Source organism: Haplochromis burtoni, unplaced genomic scaffold (genome assembly GCF_018398535.1).
Source record: "Haplochromis burtoni strain Fernald_Lab_line unplaced genomic scaffold, NCSU_Asbu1 Contig_1198, whole genome shotgun sequence".
Lineage (NCBI taxonomy): Eukaryota > Metazoa > Chordata > Actinopteri > Cichliformes > Cichlidae > Haplochromis > Haplochromis burtoni.
In genome coordinates, this window is record NW_024583559.1 from 1 (window position 1) to 6662 (window position 6662).

Here is a 6662-nt window from a genome sequence, read left to right on the forward strand (position 1 = left end):
GTAGCATTCTGCCTGTTAGCTTAGCACAACAACAACAACAACAACGAAAAGGCGCTCTCTCACCCAGGAAACACACAGTCGCAGAGAGAGAGAGAGCGTCGCCCTGTAACCATGGCAACCGTAACGCTGCCGCCTGGAACAACAGAACGTAGCTGTCAAACAAAACCCAAACAGTCCTGACAAAATGAAACAGGAAAGTACCGCAGTGTAATCCATTTATTTCAACAAAGTAACTGTATTCTGAATACCACCTTTTTAAACGGTAACTGTAACGGAATACAGTTACTCATATTTTGTATTTTAAATACGTAACGGCGGTACATGTATTCCGTTACTCCCCAACACTGCCGATTATGGAGCAAGACCAGGTGAGCCATCAAATGCAATGATAATATAGCATGCAGTAATGTTACTAAATGATATAACAATATTATACAACTGTAATAAGTTACGTGTGTGATATTTATATTTGTGCTTTGTTTATTGTCTTTCCTCAGGAGAACAATCTCAAATAGATGAAGACCTGGTTAGCATGGTGATTGAGGACTCCCAGCCATTTAGCATTGTGGAGGACAAAGGATTTAAAAGATTTGTTAAATCATTAAATCCTAGCTATGTTCTCCCCACTAAAAAGGTCATAAAAGCAGTGAAAATTTAGTTTTTACAGAATAAAATGTGAACAGGCAGGACTGAGGCTCAAAGCCTCAGTGTGTAGCTGTCCATACCTCAACGTTACAAAAGCACAACCACTGTCCACACCCCAACCACACCTCACCTCACAGTAAATGATCGTTTCCATTTTAAGCATTTCCAAATGATCATTTTCCATACTGCCAGTATAAATATACACAGTATACTGCCATCACTACAATATAGATGTTTTACACACTCCTTTTGTTGTTGACATTTACAGGCTGTGTGCAAAAGGCCACACTCTTCAAATTCATGCCAACTAATATTTTTACGTCCAGTAGGTGTCCTACTAGAGCAAATGAAGCTTCAAGAAGCTTTGCACTGGGGTGAACCAATTGGATGAAAAGCTTCAGTGCTTCATGAAGCTTCATCTGCCCATCACTACTGAGCAGCTTTCCTGGAGAGATCTGCAGTGCTTAGCTGCCTAACGCTCTCAGCTACCTTGGACAAGACTGCCAAATGCCTCCTTCTGAAGCGCAGCTGTTTCTTATAAGCCCGCTAATTGTTAACTGGGAAGGTGTGGATGTTAGTGGTGCATTCGTGGACATCATGTAAGATCCTACCCCAGAATCTACTTCACTACATTAAGATAACAAAATGAACTTAAACACTCACAGCGCTGGGTCAAATGACCCAGGATCATGACATACTATATCCAGCTCAGGTACTTCAAACACCATCCTCTTAAATTAAAGTCTCGTTTGTAACTGAAACTTTTAAGTTGTTTTATTGGCCTTATTGATACAGTGGGGCAAAAAAGTATTTAGTCAGCCACCGATTGTGCAAGTTCCCCCACCTAAAATGATGACAGAGGTCAGTAATTTGCACCAGAGGTACACTTCAACTGTGAGAGACAGAATGTGAAAAAAAAATCCATGAATCCACATGGTAGGATTTGTAAAGAATTTATTTGTAAATCAGGGTGGAAAATAAGTATTTGGTCAATAACAAAAATACAACTCAATACTTTGTAACATAACCTTTGTTGGCAATAACAGAGGTCAAACGTTTACTATAGGTCTTTACCAGGTTTGCACACACAGTAGCTGGTATTTTGGCCCATTCCTCCATGCAGATCTTCTCGAGAGCAGTGATGTTTTGGGGCTGTCGCCGAGCAACACGGACTTTCAACTCCCGCCACAGATTTTCTATGGGGTTGAGGTCTGGAGACTGGCTAGGCCACTCCAGGACTTTCAAATGCTTCTTACGGAGCCACTCCTTTGTTGCCCGGGCGGTGTGTTTTGGATCATTGTCATGTTGGAAGACCCAGCCTCGTTTCATCTTCAAAGTTCTCACTGATGGAAGGAGGTTTTGGCTCAAAATCTCACGATACATGGCCCCATTCATTCTGTCCTTAACACGGATCAGTCGTCCTGTCCCCTTGGCAGAAAAACAGCCCCATAGCATGATGTTTCCACCCCCATGCTTCACAGTAGGTATGGTGTTCTTGGGATGCAACTCAGTATTCTTCGTCCTCCAAACACGACGAGTTGAGTTTATACCAAAAAGTTCTGGGATCTTTGCTCACCGTTCTCATGATCATTTTGACCCCACGGGATGAGATCTTGCGTGGAGCCCCAGATCGAGGGAGATTATCAGTGGTCTTGTATGTCTTCCATTTTCTGATGATTGCTCCCACAGTTGATTTTTTCACACCAAGCTGCTTGCCTATTGTAGATTCACTCTTCCCAGTCTGGTGCAGGTCTACAATACTTTTCCTGGTGTCCTTCGAAAGCTCTTTGGTCTTGGCCATGGCGGAGTTTGGAGTCTGACTGTTTGAGGCTGTGGACAGGTGTCTTTTATACAGATGATGAGTTCAAACAGGTGCCATTCATACAGGTAACGAGTGGGGGACAGAAAAGCTTCTTACAGAAGACGTTACAGGTCTGTGAGAGCCAGAGATTTTCCTTGTTTGAGGTGACCAAATACTTATTTTCCACCCTGATTTACGAATAAATTCTTTACAAATCCTACCATGTGGATTCATGGATTTTTTTTTCACATTCTGTCTCTCACAGTTGAAGTGTACCTCTGGTGCAAATTACTGACCTCTGTCATCATTTTAAGTGGGGGAACTTGCACAATCGGTGGCTGACTAAATACTTTTTTGCCCCACTGTACTTTTACCATAGTTACACGTCCCCATCTCTGCACTCAATCTCACATTCACCCTAGTTTTACTTCCTCATTTTAGTACCAGCCTAAGTCATAAAACCCCCACAGATATCTGTGTGAAATCTAACTATGAGCAACGGTCACGGTGGCATTCGCACCAGTATATGTTTGACATTTCTGCATCAGAACTTAACTTGTGCACAATTTCCAGCTGTGCATGAGCAGCATGCATTTTATCTGGTATGGTGCATTTGTATTTACTACAAGATTGTATAGAAAGAGTCGTAGCCTGGCTGGTAAACCCATAGCAGATTATTTTTAGATTCTACAACTGAAACAAGTTTTTGTTCTTTGTTAGATGATAGAAAGTCAAATATGATGAGCAATAAAATAAAACTGAAATAAAAATAATGTCAAGCTTTCACTTGTTTTGTCTTTTCCTTTTTCTAACAAACACAAAAACCCCTCATCACAAGTCCAAGATCTAGCTTCCTCAAACAAAGCCATGGTTGCACAGCTGATAAAGACTTGATGATTTTAATTGTATCTCGATACTTAAAACCTTAGTATTGAAAGAGGGATCGCTTTCTTTTTTATATGACCATTTTAAATGAGCTTAATTGGCTTTGAAATGTGTTTTTTTTTAATCTCTCACATGCTGTGACATAATTTATACATTGACTACTTCTACTCCTCACAAAGGATTTACTAATGAAACTGAGCATGGCCTTGAGAATCTCTATAGTTTTTCTAACTTTCCTCTGAATTGTAGTCAGTCAGTTGGAGTCAGTTAGCTAGCTTAGGTCAGATAAGCCAGTGTTTTGTCAGGGGATGGGTGGCCCAGCATTTTGAGTTCATTTTGTATTTTTGATTTCTTATATTGAAAATATGTTAAGTCTTGTGTTGGTATTATCAGTTAGAGTTTAGTTGAGTGTTATTCTAGTTTAGGTTCAGTGTTGGGCAAGTTACTTTGAAAAAGTAATCAATTATAGTTACTAGTTACTTCTTCAAAAAAGTAACTGAGTTAGTAACTGAGTTACAAGATTCTAAAAGTAATTAATTACTTGAAAAGTAACTATTGCGTTACTTTAAAAAAAACGTTTAACCCTCTGGGGTCCAGGGTATAATTGGCCATTTTTAACTACTTTTGATGTTTCCTCCACATTTTACCTTTAAAAACTATTTCCTTTGCCGTGTTTGGTATCATCCTTTTCAGCACAACCTCACGTGTCTGAATTTACAGTTATGTTTTCATCTTGACAGACTGTATTAACACAATTGATCTAAAATCCGACAAAAAACGTAAAATCCGAGTAGAAAAAGTTATATTTTGTACTGTAACAACCACAAACATGTTTATTGAATCATATTTCATAACTTTAAATGCAAATATAAATTGTCAATTTTAAAATCCTATGCACAAGTTTTGCAAACAACAAAGTTATTTGCATCCATTTACCTTTTACCTTGATTTTTTAAATAACCATTCCAACTATTTACAGAACAATAAGCTGTTCTGCATTCAATAAGATGCCACACAAATTATTTGTGCCACTCCAAATATTTCTGTCCACTATAAAGGAGAACATCACAGCCTGATACCTGCAGGTCTGACAGCAGGCGTATCACTCCTGTTTCTACCCGGAGACAGCAGTGGCCTCATTGTTCTGACACACAACACAAAACTATCCACAACACTACACACTAACTACACAAGACAACACATTAACTACACACTCCAAACACACTAAACCTAAATGGTAAATGGCCTGTATTTATATAGCGCTTTACTAGTCCCTAAGGACCCCAAAGCGCTTTACATATCCAGTCATCCACCCATTCACACACACATTCACACACTGGTGATGGCAAGCTACATTGTAGCCACAGCCACCCTGGGGCGCACTGACAGAGGCTAACAAATATCTCACATCTCAAAACTTGCTCTCTCTCTTTTTCTGCTGTCTTTCTCTCTCTCTCCCTCTCTCTCTCTCTCTCTCGCCGTCACTCCTAAAACTTCCCCTGTTTTGTTTTTTTGCTCATAAGCAGAGAGTGCTTGCTGCGCTGTCCTTAGACAGTAAACATGACGAAACTATTGAGGAAAAAACGCCGCGTATATATGTTTATCATGACTCTGGTTTTACGTGGCCTATCAACACAATTTAAAAACTGGTATATATCACCTTGTTGCTTTGTCTTTAAGTGGTCATGTGATTGGCTTACCACGACTACTTTATTCTTCCTCAGTCAAACAGCAGCACTCATGCGATTGTTTTGCCCCCTTAGCTCCAGTGTTGTGCTAGACAGTGATCGTGATTACCGTCCGCGGGACGCGCGCAGCTGCTTAAAGCTGTAGCGTCCAGATTACTTACGTAGTCAGCTACTTCCGTGCAACTGATATAAGATGCAGTAAGCTGAAACAGCTTCAACTGTCTGTTTGTTGAAAAATAGTAACGGACCGCATTTTCTTGTTAGTAACGGTAAGGCGCTTGTAACGATAGGAATAGTAATTAGTTAGATTACTCGTTACTGAAAAAAGTAAAGGTTAGTAACGCCGTTACTTGTAACGCCGTTATTCCCATCACTGTTTAGGTTTTCATCTATGTCCCCTTGTGTGAGTCTGTTCCTGTCCTCTGTGTTAGTATGACTTGTATTTCTTTTCTGTGTTTCATGCCATCAAGTCGGTGTTGTCATGTCTACGTCTCTCCATGTTTCCTGGTTTATTTTGAAAGTCTTGTTTCTACGTTTATTGTGCTTTGTGTTACTTTTGCCTGTGGTGTCATGATGTTCATTTGTGTCAGCTGTTTCCTCATGTGTCTCCACTTCCCCTGATCACCTCATGTTTATATTTAAGTCCTTTGTCTCTTACTGTTCTTTGTCAGGTCGTCTGGTGTCCTCGCCACAGATGTCATAGTTTTCCCTCATTGTTTCACTGTGTTCATAGTTTTTTATAGTTCTTTCACAGAGTGTCATAGTCTTTTAGTTTACACAGTGTTCTTAGTCTCCTTAGTTTGTCCAGTGTTGTGCCATCAGCCACAATAAAGGCTTGCTTTATTTTTGGAAACTTAGTTCTGTCTGCTTTTGGGTCTACCTCATCTTCACACCGGTGCACCCCGCCGTGACACTTTTCTTGCCTCAGTACTTAATACTAGATTACTAGAGCTCTTATATTTGAATAAAGTTTAGTTTTCCACTTCAAAAAAGCCACTACACTTTTATACAGTGTAGCCTGTATTTACATTTACGCAAACTCCAGATGTATTTTATCGGTTCATTTCCTTATTCAGCAGATGTGGTTTGTATATGATTAGATAGGAAATTGAACAGTACAGTTTCAGTTGGGAGTACTGCAAGTTATCACTATTTAGGATACATTTACATTAACAGTTATTTCCCAGTTTTTTGTACATTTTTTGTACATGTTTAAAAACAAATATCTATAAGAGATTTTTACCTTATCCTTTATCCATTACCTTAGCCAACAATGTGAAATTACAAAAAAGTTCACTTTCAACAATATGTCTATGTGATCTGTTCTTAAAGACTTTTAGAAATGTGGCTCCAAACACACAGGGAGTGTTTTTGTCATACTGCAAAGCTTCCACAGAATCAAACTGGACTTTTTGGTGGGCCAGTGTTGCAGTTCTTTTCTTCTGACATAAAAGAGGGATATAATCTCAATTCAATCTCTAAGTATTTATTTGCCTCAGTTCAAACAAAACATGTACATTGACTCTCCTTCAATGAGAAAACCACAGTCTGCAAGCAGTTAGCTGTATTCAGGGTCATTCTCTTTCAGGAAGCTAACTTAGCATTTCACAAGATTATATATGAAATTTTGCTTCTATTTAACT